Below are 14,700 nucleotides of genomic sequence, written 5' to 3' on the forward strand. Positions count from 1 at the left end.
TCTTGCATCATCAACTTTTCCCTCTCCACTGGATCATTCTTCTCAGCATGCAAATGTACTTTATTTCTCTCCATTAATTGCCCATTTCCCTCTGACTACTGTACCATTTCTCTGTTGCCATTATAACAAAATTCCCCAATATCTTTTTCTTATTTATTCTCTTCACTTTTCTTATTTTCTCTTGAGCCCGCTATGATGAGACTTCCATGCACATCAGTCCACCAGAACTATTTTGGCAAGGTCACCAGTGACCTTCTTGTTGCCAAATCCAATGATTATTTTTCGGTTTTCATTTTATTGTATCATCTGCATACAATGCAGCTGATCCCTCTCTCCTATTAAAAATACTTTCTCTATTTTGTTTCTAGGATGCTATTCTTTTGATTCTCCTTCTCGTCTGAGGGTGTTAAATAAAGTAACATCTCTACAGGAACTTTCTATCCCTTTCACATGATGAAATACACCATGACATATTACATATATACTTGTTTATCTGCTATTTATCTTTCTCTTCTGATTCTAAAATGTAAACTTTCTGAGAGCAACAAATTATGCATTATTTACTGCTATGTCTCTAGCACTCAGAGCACTGCTTGTCATGTATTCAAGGCCAAGTAATTGTTGAACAAATTGATTAAAATGATTGAAATATAATCCTGAAGTTTGTCTTCAAGTCTCCATCAAGTGGGTGCCATTTGTTTAGAACCATTCCCCCAGCAGTCCCAGGTTTATTCCTGATTGAGGTCCATTCCTGTACTATATGAAAGAGAAGCAAAAGTCATATTGGCATGCTTAGGATTCAGATAACTAGAATTTATTTTTTGCTTAAGACATTCATAAAAGTCTCATTTCATAAAGGAATGAGTTTTGAAAGTCAGCCGTTAAGATGAAAATTCCCTATAGTCAAAAATATCCTTGAAAAACCCTTAAATCTACCATAAGGTATGGTACATCTGGTTCTGAATGTACAATCCTTTATATTAATTGATATGCACATAAGAGTTTGCAAGCCATTGAGCTATACTAAAGAAAGGAACAAAATGAAAGTCAGTGTCCATATGTCTGGCATCCAAATCAATTTTTCTTTAAAATAAATATCAAATCACTCACTGAAAATAAGGGATAGGCAGAGATTTCTGATATTTTTGTGCTTCCTGAATATTTTACTCCATTCTATTATAATATTAAGCTTCTATCACCATAATACCTAACTGTAGATTTGCTTACTGTTGTGGGGATTAAACAAGATGCACTTGGACAAGCACCTAGCACAAGGTCTGGCACATAGTAGGAGCTCACAAAATATTTGCTAGATTTTAATTTAAGTCTTACTAGATCTTAGCTACAGAGAAATGTATAGAAGAACCTGAAATCCTTGCTAACTAATTCCTACTTTTCCAAGTTACTTTTTCCATGTGAACCCGATGAACAGATATTGTTCATGATTTTGGGTGTAGGCTTCATGGAATCACCTTTCGGGTGGAGTTGGAGAGGGAGGGGCTTTAAATGGCATGCAGTTAATTGCATGAATGGCACTTGTCAGGAATAAAAATTAGTATTTGTAATGATTAAAACAACTTAGCCAGAAGAATATTTTGATTTATTAGCTTGTCTTTCTCAGTGAGATAAAGCAGTTGAGCTAGAAATAATTGGTTCATGCCTACCTCCTTTCCATAGCCATGCCCCCCCCACTCTGACAGGTTGAAATTAGAAAGGGAGAAGTGTGAATTTGGGCAGGGGTGTTGATGGCACTATATGAGGCCCAGGGCCTAGTCAAAGATGTAGTCAGTATCATGTTCACCCCATTCAAAGAGAGTGTTCTATAGCTTGTCATTTTTCAATATTCCTGTGATATTCTTATGATTGGCCATCTCTGGTTCAGTATGGTCCATAGAATTTGTTTACAACCATCTGCTCCTCATATATTATTGCTCTTCTCTGCTTTTCTTGATTCCTGAAACTGTCTTTAGGCACGGAGGTTCAGCTCAACATTCATAAGTGGAAAACTATAGTTTTTCCAATGTCAACAGCAAAGATAACTAAAGTTTTAACACTTACCAAGCCCCAAGTTCAGGATATTGCAGATGCTCTCTTATTTTATCTCCATATAAACTGTAGCTATGAATCTCAAAGTGTGGTTCTCAGACCAACAGTATCAGCATCATCTGGGAGCTTGCTAGAAATGCACATTCTCAGGCCCCACTGTAGAACTACTAAATTAGATACTCTGGGGGTTGGGCCTGACCATCTGTGTTTCAACAAGTCCTTTATGTGATTTTGATGCAGGCTAATGTTTGATAACCCCTGCTCTACATTGGTATAGGCAATATTATCATTGCCATGTATATATGAGGAAAAGAGGCACAGTTACCCTGAACAAAATTTGAGCAAGGCCATAGAACTGGTAGGCTGTAAATTAAGGTTGCAAACATGCACAATATGATTCCAGACACAACAACTTTAGCATTGTTATTGAACTGGCTCCTTAATGTTCAGTCCTTAAAATATCCTACCCTGGGAGAATGGGATTTGTGATGGTATTATTTGCTTTAGCTCCAAATGCTCAAATTAATATGCAACTCTTTGAGCCAGTTCCTAGAAATAGTTTCTAAAGTGGATATTTTCCTGCAGGAAGTTTACAGGGGAGTCCCTTGGTATCAACACTGTGGGGTATGAAGGAAGTCACCAGAGGCAGGTTGCCCCAGGAGACTGACCTGGTCCAGGGTAGCTGCATGAAATTCCAACTTTCTGAGATAGGATCTTAGTGGAGAGCCTTCAGCGGATGCCTCAGTCCTGAAGGGGGGAGAGCAAAGGGATTCAGGCAACAAACCATAGTATCCACCACAGCATTGCCCCTCACCACCAACGTACCTTTCATAAAAGAATCTGGTATAACTGCTTAATGTGATAGAAGCATTTCAATAGATCAGGGAGAATTGAAGTTGTCCTCAACCAGCCTTTCTGCACCGTCGTAAGAAAGAAGGAACCGAAGCTCAGCAAAGTGGACACTTATAAGTGAGAGTTGATGTCACAGAGTGAACTGAAAAGAGCTGAAGAATTTGGGATGAATGGCGACAAAGGAAAAAAATGAGCAGTAGGATTAAATTTTTTAAAAAATATGGAGTGAATGGAGAGCAGAGAGAAGCCATATGTGACCGTAGAGTTCCAGAAAGTAGAAGGTCTCCCAAAGTCAAACGTTTCTCAGAGGCTCCTAAATAGGCTATTGTTATTAGCAGGTGGGAAGTCATCTGTGGCTCTTGTAGGGCAGTGTAAGCAGGGTGGTAGCAGTTGAATAAAGAACGGGTGGTAAAAAAAAAAAAATCAAAGATTGCCCTTCAACTTAAGGGATAATCCACTATTTGCAGAAGCTTGACTTTTTGTATTCTTACATGACAAGAACATGCTTTGTTTGGCTAGAAACTTCACATCAATAGGGCATAATATGCCAGTGTAAAGAAAATGTCTTGACAAATCACTTTGTGTCGCTATTTAGTTCTGTCATTAAGCCAATGTCCTAGGAATATCTCACCATAATGTGTAAGGGAGTGAGTTTGTCCACTTCTGCTTCTGATTCTTCTTCTTTTCACCTTATGGGGCTAGGGTCCCAAAACTATAGAGGTGAATATGAAATACCAACTTATCTCTTACATTTAGAGCTCCTAAATCTGAATTCAGAGAGAATTTAGTTGACAAATTTATTTATATAAATTTAATAAAAATAAAAATAATTTTGATGAGGAATTCTAGTAATATCTAGTAAATTGAACACACGTATTTATTTCCATTTCTCTCCAAAGACACCAAATTGTCAGTAAAAGGAAGAAAGGAGTTATTTCACAAAAATACAAAGACAATTAGAGAGGAAACAACAGTAAATAAATGCAATCTGCAAAGGAAATTAGGCAAGTGGAAAATGTCCTAACCTATCAGAGAAAGCTGATGTCTTGGACTGTATGTAGTACAGGAGACATAGAAGTGGATGGAGTCCAACTGGAGAAGCCCAGAAAGGCTCGGGAAGGGAATTGGATGGAAAGCAAGTTTTAAAAGAGGAGACTTAATTGATAGATTGCATAAATGAATTTCATATTCTTTCCCTGGTCTGTGACAAAGACCGAAGATTTTACTCTGTGGAGAACTTAAACCAGAGAGACTCTATCCTCAGGGTCATCAGACATTGTGGAGAGTAGGTCACAAACTCAAAATTGAGGGGTGAGGGAAAAAAAAAATCTGAACATCTGAACTGTGAGACCCTCCCTTAACTCCCTTTCCAACTCAGCTCTGAGAAATCTGGCACAGAGAAACCAAGGAAACTAAAGGAAAAGAAAGAAAGAAAGAAAGAAAGAAAGAAAGAAAGAAAGAAAGAAAGAAAGAAAGAAAGAAAGAAAGAAAGAAAGATTAATTCCAAGGAAATTTAAAAAATAGTTTTACAAAAAATAAAATATAAGCATGGCAACTATATGGCTGAATCAATTGTGTTAAATTTACAATAATAACACAGAACAGAATTTTGACTTTTCCAAAAAATAAGGAGAATGGAATAGTCCCAATTGGGAGGGTTGTATCTGTAAGTTGAGGTGTGTGGGAGAATAGAATATGCTGCCCCAAATTATGAAGGATTATTGAGCTGAAGACAGTTAAGAAGGAGCAGATACGGAAAAGCTCTCTGCCTTCCCTCTATTTGTCTAAAAACAGGACATAGATTTACAAAGCCAAAAGGTAACAGTCCCCCTTCTCTACCACAGAGAACAAAGGTTAACTACTGAAGACAACTTTAGAACCTTCTCATCTGGAGATGGTACCAGAAGAGTCTATATCAACAGGATTTACTTTTATTAGCTAGCCTTTATCTGCCAGTTATTTGCCTTCTCCCAAGTTGCCACTCCTAAAGCCTCAAAGTCCTTTTCCTACAACCTCTATGGAAAACAGTATGGAGAGTTCTCAAAAAACTCAAAATAGACCATCCATTCAGTCCAGTAATCCCGCTACTGGGTATCTACCAAGAAAAAGAAGTCATTTTATCAAAAAGACACCTGCACTAGAATGTTTATTGCATCGCAGTTCACAATAGCAAAGATGTGGATCAAGCCATGTGCCCTTCGATTCTTGAGTGGTTTAACAAAATGTGGTATATGTATACCATGGAGCACTACTCAGCCATAAAAAAGGATGAATCAATGCCTTTTGCAGCACTTTGGAAGGAACCGGAGACCATTATCCTGACCTCAAGAATGGAAAAACAAACACTACATGTACTCTCTAATAAATTGGAACTAACTGATGAGCATAAAAGTACACAGAAGAAAGTAAAAGCCATTGAAAATGAAGCTGGGGGAGGCCAGAAGAGCGTAAGGGCAAAAACCCACCTAATGGGTACAATGAATACTATTGAGGTAATGGGCACATTTATAGCCCTGACTCAAGCCATGTATTAAAAAATATCTATACCCCCTTAATATTTTGAAATTAAAAAGTCCTTTTTCTTATCTTGTCACTTTTCAAAAATTGACTGTCCTTTGTTGAAGATGCTATATAATCTGGAATTCAAAGCCACTTCTTTGAGAACTATTCAATTCCTGGGAATATCCCATGTACATATTAATATGAAATATACATGTTGATAAACTTCTGTTTGTTTTTCTCTCATTAATCTGTCTTTTCTTACAGGGGTCCATTCCAACTAAGAACCTGTGAGTGTTGAAGAAAAAATTATTAGTCTTCCCCTACAGGTGGAAAAGAAGTATCTAAGAGAGCTGAATCTTCATCTCCTATGGCAGAAAGTCAAGAGATAATATTGAAAACAGAAAAAAAAATCCAGGAAGTAGCAGTTGGGATATTATATACCTAAATAGAAAGAATCATAGTAGTTTAAAGTGGCTGCTTCCTAAGAGTTTAGGAGCTCATCAGCTTGTGAAGGATAGGAAGGATCTGGTGTTTTCTTTATAAACCTTATAGAAACTTTTAATACTCTGTATGTGTAAAATTAGATACGAATGTTTAAGAAAATTTTATGTACACCCAAATAATTTTAAAGAGCCACCTATGGCCTTTTTTGTGAACAGGTTGTGGAAAAGAGATGGCCTTTTTTAAAAAAAAATAGTTTTTCTTTGTAATTAATGAAATAATCTTTGCATATACCAAGAGTATGATACATTACTTACCCACTGGAGTGTATTGTGTCTGTTATAAAAATCTTTATGAAAACGAGGGCAGAAAATTAGGCCTTTAAATTAAAAAGAATTCAGGTGATTATGGTAGGAAAATAAGCCCACTTATGGAGATAATAGCAGGGAGAGCCATTTTTTATTTATAATCAACTGGAAACTGACAGTATTGTCACTATATGTCAGGCGACTGTGTTTGATTAACTACATGGATACAATGGCAGAATTTCTTTTTGTTCCAAATAAATGACTCAGGTAAAACAGATCAATACTGTAGGGCACATATCAGTGAATTTCTCCGTGATCATTGTGTATGTGATTACTCTGAGTAGAGTTTGACTCACATTTTACCGGAATTTTAATATTCATTCACTGCTGATATTGAATCTTGAGCATTTTTCAATATAGAATAAATACTTTTAATGGATTGTATTTCACAGGTTGACTCTGTGTAACTTTACAGAGTCCAAGGTTTTACAAATCTTAGAAAAACATATCACCTATCACTTAATATCAATCTTCAACATAAACTATACTCTTCTTTCAATGAGTCTCTGTGAATTATAGTTTAAATTAATTTTAGCGTATTTAAGACATTGCCTAATTTTCATTACTAATAATACTTCGTGTGTGAGAAAAATGCTTTGCCCCCCAAAATTCTAAATGTTTATGACTTGGAGATTATATGAGTCATTGAGGGGATTATATCTCAAGATAACCAGTTATTCCCCACTTTGCTATTTCTTTGAACATCACAAATACAAATTAAACCTCATTCTTTCCCTTATGGGGCATAGAGTCTGAATGGAGAGATTCGATGTATAAGATGTATATGTGCTTAAATATGATAGAAATTATGCACCTCAAGAAAGGTAAATATAAAGTACTTTGGGAGGTCAGTCATTTCCAAAGTGATATTTGAGTCAGATCTTGAAGAAAGTCTTCATTTCTTGTGATAAATGTATCTTAGAGACCAAGGCTGCCCCTTGTTCTTCAGAATGGGCTTTCATAGCTTAAAAGCTAGGGCTAGGCCAGAGAAGTTGAGGCTTTGACCTAAAAAATGGAGGTAGTCAGGTGCTTGTGGGTAGGTCCAGATACACAGGAGAGGGGAGGGGAGCATGAGGACAGGTGACCCAAGGTAGTGGAGCCAGGTGCTTTGGGTGGGGAGGTAGTAATGGGAAGCTCAGTAGACAGGTAGCCAATGGCATCAGAAAATCTGCCACACCCATCTGGGATAAAAGGTGGGCTAAGATTCACAACTGGAAAAAAGGAGGAGAGATCAGGAAAGAAGTCAGCTGTCAATCATATGGCTGGAGTCCCCAGGCAAGGCCATAATTACTATGATGACCGGAGAAAGCAAGACTAAGCCTCAGCCTAAGTCCACACTGCCACAGCAAGATCCCAGGCTCTGGTGCAGATTGCCTTGAGTTTCAATCCTGGTGCCATCATTTGGTTAATTAAATGTGAAACACATGGTGAATAGTTGGGCTTCTATAAATTAAATTTATGGTCATCATCAACATTTTTATCAAGACAGAGACTCAGGTTCAGAACTAAAGCAAAAGATCAGAGCAGGACTCATAGTAAATCTTATTTAAAGTAGAGTTTCTAAGAATTAAACACAAATTCCTTAACTTTCCCCCCCAAGGTACTACCTATGTGACTGCAGTTTCCTCAGTTTTAACACAGGACTCATAGAATCTACCACACAGGCTAATTGTGAAGATTATATGTTGACACATATGTAAACATCTCAGTGCAATGTCTGGTAAATTGTGCTTGATGAATAGAAGTTGTTACTGTTATTAGCTCTGCTGGAACAATGAACAGTAAAATATCATTCAAAACAAGAATGGGCAAGGCTTTCTTTCTCTTTACTTGAAATTTAAAATTTAAGACTTTGTGGTAGAGGGATCTTCATCCTTTCTTCTCGATACATATTCATATAGCACACATGACTTTAGGCCTCAAAGCCTGGGATAAGGTAAGCCTACAGGTAGATTTCTTTTAAGGAGGAAAAGGAGGCTCATGGGAACAGGAAAAGGCCCAGTGGGTCACCAGTGTATAGATAATGCCTTGAAAAAATCCTCAGTTGTCTCCTAGACATTTTCAGGTTTCAACTAAGAGTCTACCAATTAGAAATCCATCTTTATCAATAATTTTGATTTAAAATAGAGAACTCCAGTAGATGGTTTGATGAGCTATCAACCACTCAAATGTCTTTGCCTTCCTGGCAAGTTATCTCCAGTAAACCTTGCTCTGGGCTCTCATAGATGAATGGCAGTCTTACTCATGAAAGCTAGTTTGCAGGTCTACAAGTATAATAAACTTGTTGAATATTCTTGGAAGTGGAGCAAAGAGGGTGATATGCAAGTTGGCAACATGTGGAACAACTCTTCCTTCCATCTATGAAAATGTCCCGAACAGTGCAGATAACCAGAAAAAAAAAGGTTGACTTAAAAGCCCTATTTGGAAAGTGACAAATACTTCATAAAAAATTGTGACACTTAAAATGCAAATATATTCTATATTCTTTCAGTTCAAAGGAAGCACATGATATTGATTCCAGAAGCTAACTGAGTCCATTTAATTAATTACAAACATTTCTTGACCATCTTGTATCATGCACTGGACTAGGAGGTATGGACCAAGAAATAACGGGGGTTTTCCTCAAGTGGGAGATAGACAATTGTACTACAGGTGCTATCACATAGGTATGAGACAGATATGATAGAGCAGAGAGGAGAAGCACCTAGTCCAAACAGGAATGTGGAGTGGTAAGGGACAACTTCCTAAATGAGGTGACACCTAGACTCTTAAAGTGAAAATAGCGATTAGCCAACTAAGAACTGGGTTGAGTGAGGACCTGTGAGCACATCTACATCAAAGGCAGTGTGCACAATCTACAGAGAAGTGGAGGAATCACGTGGGTCAAGAAGTGCTGGCTCCACATGTTTGGATCTTGGGAGGCAATAAAGAATGACAAGGGTGGAGAGTCAGCTATGGTGGGTCTTGAATATCAGACTAAGTAGTTTGAATTTTTTCCCAAAAGTTGAAAGTAGGAATTTAAAGAATTTGCATCAGGGAATAGTATCATCAAAATTGTATTTTACAAAGACCACTCTGCCCTATAGTAGCTCATAATTTATCAGCACCAAAGTGATTTCTTAATTTTCTGAAATCTGTAAATGTCAGTGATTATAGGTGTGTTAAAAATTGTAAATATTTTGGTCTTGACTAAAAAAAAATCTGCATCATGCCTTTCTCACACTTAGTATATACCAGCATGGTCCACATGGGATTCATCATTATTTGCAACAATACAGATTATTTTAAACGTACTTATCTCTGATGAAGATCACATTTAATTAGAATTTAAGTCAATTATGAGTTATGAATTCAGAATTTTTCCTTTAAAAGCAATTTTTATAAGAAAGGGAAAGAAGCCATGAGAGCACTAGTTCTCTTGTCTGAGACTGGTTCTCTTAGAAAAAGACCCTGAAACAGGAATTCAAGTACAAGTAGTTTATTTGAGACAGAAATATAAGGAAACACTTATAGAGAAGTAAGACAGAGAAAAGAGGGTAACCAATAAATGGTACATTGTTGTAGTGGTCAACTTTGTGTGTCAACTTAGCTAGGCTATAGCCCACAATCATTCAATCAAACACTAACCTAGGTGTTGCTGTGAAAGTATTTTGTAGAAGTAACTAATGTCAATAATCAGATAATTTTAAGTAAAGGAGATTATCCTAGATAATCTGGGTGGGCCTGACCTAGTCAGTTGAAGGCCTTAAGAGCTAAAGCGAAATTTCCCTGAAAAAGAAGAAATTCTACCTGTGAATAGCAGCATCAGCTCCTACCTCAGAGCTCCAGCCTGTCCCTCCTGATGAATTGCCCTATCGATTTCAGGCTTGTCAGTCCCTACAATCAGGTAAAGCAGTTCCTTGCAATAAATAAATAAATAAATCTACCTATCTCACTGGTTTTGTTTCTCTGGTGGAATCCTGACTGATACAATTATTAAGGCAATTTCCACTGTAGACAACTAGAACTTAATCATCTGAGGTGTTCTGAGAGCCAATGTAGCACACATCCTTCAGAATTATTCTGTCCTAGGGGTGATGGTGCTGGGATATTTATACATCAACTCTCATCAATCATTGGTTAGAGCTGATTTCAGGGAATCTTAGTTCCCTGGCAATTTCACCTTGCTAGGCATGTAGGCAGAGAGGGCTTTGGAGGCCAGAGAGACCTCTCAGGCAAAGAGTCACAGGAGTTGACAAGAAGAAGCTGGACTGCATATAGGAAAATGGCAAATTCCAAGGAGATATAGGAGGTCCAGCAACATAACTGCTGCATCTCTGAAGGGAGTAAAATTTCAAGAGGGAATATTCAATGTAGAAATCTGCAAAAGTGGTAAAGGAAAATGCCTCCACTTCAAAATTTTAATATGCCCTCGTCCATGTCCCTGGGCATTCCTAGGTGCCCCATGGTCCCTCCTCCTCTTCCACCACCACACACACTCAAATGATTGCTTCTCTAAATTATCTCAGGGGATGGGCACTAGCATCTATACAGATTACCAGTGTCAAGAGTGAACAAAAGAAACTGGTGATGGGGAATTCCCAACTCTTCCACTCAAGGAATGTCCTCCTAAAAAGGAATACTCTAGCAGACTGTTCCACAATCAATCACCAAATACAATTTACACTCTACCTACAACAGGTGACCACCCAAAATGACAAATTTTGGTTATTACTATATTTTAAAATACTTCTTATAAGGCTGTCAGGAATAGCAAATAAGAGCAGGGGCTCTGCAGCCAGACTGCCTGTCTTCGAATCCCAGCTGGGTCACTCACTGACATTTTGCCCTTAGCCAAGCTGCTTAACCCCCCTTGGTCTCAGTTTCTTCATCTGTAAAATGGTTGATGTGAAGGTTAAATGAATTAGTATATTCGACTATTTCGAAGAGTGAGTGGCTTGGAGTGTATTATATAAATGTGTTACTAATGGAATTATTATCATCATTATTACTGACTCATGGCCTCATGATAAAAAGTGGAGCTGGCTTGAGGGGCCATGCTGGAAATGAAATTAATGAGTAGTAAGTGGAATTAAAAAGTCATGAATACTAAAACGCTCTAATTAAAAGTTGTTAGCATGGAACATACACTACTATTTCTTGATATTTCAAAATATGAGTTGATGGTTAAAAATCAAGAAAGTGACCTTTCATTTATTACTGGCTTTTTTTCCTTTAACAGATAATCAGCATATCTCAAGCTCTGTGTTGGCGATGATGATGACTAAGGAAGGAAACATTAAGCCCACACACAAAGCAGATTTATAGGTAGGTCCCAGATTTTACATTTTCCACCTAAGAATGATCTGCAACTTAATACCAAATGCCATAAATGACTCAATACTAAATAAGGTGAGCTCTGGAATCAGACTGCTTAGGTTCAAATTCATTATGCTCCTTAGTATCTGAAATCTTGGACAAATTACTTAGCTTCTCTTCAGATGCTTCAGTCTCCTTGTCCATTAAATGAAGATGCAAACAGTACCAACTGTCAACTGGGAAAATGACAAGGTTCATAAATTTGAAAAAGAGAGCTTTATTTCTCATAAAGTGTTGCAGCCTGAAGGCTAGCCATCTTGCAGGCTGGGAAGCATAGCATCAGGCAAAAGCTGAGAGCGTGTACTTCATGAGGGAGGGACACTAAGAACGGGAATTTATGCTGAGCAGGGTGGCCAAATATACATAATTAACAAACTATAGGAGGATCCATGAATATTTATGAAAAAAGAAACATGTGCATGCACGATTGAGCTTCATTTCCCTTCATAGGTCACATGTACAGAAAATAATGGCATTAGCATGATCCAAGGGTTGAGTTTTCAGCCCTCTGATGTGAAAAGGTGAAGCAGAAGACATGAAAACCCTTTACTTCTCAGCCTCCACAGACTGATGAAAGCCATTATGTGGTCAGTGGTCTCTTATCAGGAAGGAATGCTGGTCAGTTGTGCCAAAACTGCAAAAGGGAAGAGCAGCATTACGCAGTTGATTGAAATCAGGGGTGAAACAAGTCTTTTCAAAAAGCTGATTCTGTTTAACCCTTAGGGAAGAAAGACTGATGGTGGTTAATGAGGGAGGGGGTATAATGAGGTGTGTCTGACTCCCTTCCATCATGGCCAGGAACTCAGTTTTAAGGTTTATCTGGGTTCCCCTTGGTCAAGAGGAGGGTATGTTCAGTCGGTGAGAGGCTTAGGATTTTATTTTTACTGCTCACAACCTCATGAATTCTGTAAAGCAAGGGTCAACAAAATTATGGCTTGTGGGCCAAATTCAGGCTGTAACCTATTTTTGTAAGTAAAATTTTATTGGAACACTGCCACACCCATTTGTTTATACTTTGGCTTTCAGAGCGGAATAGAGTGACAGACATGTTATGGCCCACGAAGCTGAAAATAATTTAATTATCTGGCCCTTTACAGACGAAGTCTACCAACACCTTATCTAAATGAATAAATAAGATAATGCATATAAATGTGTAGCCCAGTTCCTGGTACATCACAAGTACTCAGTGAATATTAATGTTTAGCTTTCTTCATTGCCAAAATGCAAGAGCTATGGGCTAAAACAAATGGCTAATATCCATAAACAATGTGCATCTAAATGAATTTCTGGTATCCTAATATCAGAAATGATATTTGACTTCTAATATCATTGCACTCCATCATATTCTTGGTATTTAAGTATCTTATTCATTAATCCATTCATTTATTTATTAACTGATTTGTTGTGTCCCAGTTCCCATATATAGTATATCTGATAGGTTAGTGGGCCAGTAATCCATGGACATTTGCCTGATTGTTATTCATACAGAGAAAGGACCCGAGGATATTCAGTACCTGGGGAGACACAGGGATGTTGAGGCCAGTGTCAGGGTCTGTTCTGTGATCCTTGAATCTGTGTCTGAGTCCTATTGAGAAAAACCCTGCTTTCACATGAGACTGTATGAGAGAGGGGAGCATACTCACTTCTGCTTTGGTATCCCAGGGGCAAAGTAGAAAATAAAATGAGGAGAAAGGAAGAGGGGCATTCCTTTTAGTCAATATGGTACACACCATGGATGTAGCTCATTATGTAGGACTATAGCCTTGGAGGCATTAGGAGATGGTGCACTGGCACCACCATCCATTCTGGCTATAACTCACAGAGGCTACATGTGATGAGTCAAGGGGAAAGGCACTCTCCAGCAGACACTAACGTGCTATCCTAGAGTGGAAAACCCTAAGAACTATTAAGAAATTCACCTGGAACAACCCTAGGGATGCCCGTAAATAGTTTAGTGAAATTTTGAGGAGGCCAGAGGTCCTTGTCTTAAGCACATATGTAGAAACTAGTTAAACTGGTGCTACAAATGTTATAAAATTGATTTTCATATGCACAAGTTGGTGAGACCTAGTACAACTCCATTGCATCCTCATGACACAAATTGCATTGAGGGTCCACTCTGCTTTACCCACAAAAGCCTTGGTTTTAAAAAGATTTAAGGGCTCCACTAAGCCCTGATAAGCCAAAAATAGTTGTCTACTCTTTGCCATTCCTACTGCTGGAAGAACTGGAAGGAACCTTTAGCTCATCTTGTCCAACTTCCTTGTTTCACAGATGAGAAAACTGATAATAAGAATAAATGACACACCAAGATCCCACAATTAATTGGTGGGATACCCAGGATCTGTTGAAACTCTTGTTCTGCAATGGTAGAGGAGTAGTACTGGAACTGGTCCAGGAATCGGTCAGGTGAAGTCTTCTCCTGCTCCAAAGGACTAATGACAAGCAGACCTGCTCCAAACTTCTGTAGGGCCTAGGTCAAAAGTACAATGACTGCCCATGTACTATTTACCTAAATATATAAATCTTATAAATCCAACTAGAAAACTGTCAATTAAAACACATTTTATCCTCCTATATTGGCAAATATATTTCATAAAAATCTGGAAATATTCACTCAAATTAGAATTCTCAGACCCCTTAACCCCATGGACTCCATCTTGTGTAGCAGGGTACAGTTTACAGAGGGCCAGAATAGAACTCTTTAAAACAAAAGTTCCAGGTCAGGGGTCTCTCTTGCAAGGTTCTTTTTTTTTTCCAAAACTATTAAGGGGATACAAATGTTTTAGGTTACATGGATCACTTTTGTAATGCTTTACTCCCAGCTAAAGGTGTGCCTATCACCCAAATAGTGTTCATAGTACCCGTTAGGTAGGTTTTTGCCCCTCCCTTCCACCCCCTTCCCCTTGGCTGATTCTCACTGAATTTTACCTCCCTCTGTGCACATGTGTGCTCATCAGTTAGTTCCAATTTAATAGTGAATACATGTGGTGTTTGTTTTTCCATTTTTTTCCTTTTATTTCAGCATATTATGGGGGTACAGATGTTTAGGTTACGTATGTTGCCCTTGGTCCCCCCCCAAGTCCGTGTTTCAAATATGTCCATCCTTCGGGTGGTGCGCATTGCACTCCTT

Source organism: Propithecus coquereli, unplaced genomic scaffold (genome assembly GCF_000956105.1).
Source record: "Propithecus coquereli isolate 6110/MARCELLA unplaced genomic scaffold, Pcoq_1.0 Scaffold188, whole genome shotgun sequence".
NCBI lineage: Eukaryota > Metazoa > Chordata > Mammalia > Primates > Indriidae > Propithecus > Propithecus coquereli.